This window comes from Cariama cristata, unplaced genomic scaffold (genome assembly GCF_000690535.1).
Source record: "Cariama cristata isolate BGI_N322 unplaced genomic scaffold, ASM69053v1 scaffold16937, whole genome shotgun sequence".
Classification (NCBI taxonomy): domain Eukaryota; kingdom Metazoa; phylum Chordata; class Aves; order Cariamiformes; family Cariamidae; genus Cariama; species Cariama cristata.
In genome coordinates this window covers 83,301-83,642 of record NW_009626308.1, presented here as the reverse complement: position 1 = coordinate 83,642, position 342 = coordinate 83,301, and positions in this window count along the sequence as shown.

Here is a 342-nt window from a genome sequence, read left to right as displayed (position 1 = left end):
CTGAGTTAGCTCTGCCCTGGCCGGCTGAGGTCTTCTGCTGCTCTCAGATGAACCAGGAGTGTTATTAGGTGCAAGAAAAAAAAACACAAACAAACCAACAAACCAAACAGCCCCCACTCAACCCACTGAAAGTAGCTGAGAGGCATGCCTGCACCCCCCCAATTCCCTGCTCCAAGCTGGGAGTCGGTGGGCTGGAGGAACCCCCTGCCAATAACTGGGAAGAGGATAAGGAGGTGCCAAAAAGGAGAAGAAAGAGGGAAAGACTTTAACCAGGGCTCAGGCAGGGTTGGGGCTTTTTGGGATCCCAAATATCAGGGATGGACCATCGTCAGGCTGCCGCTG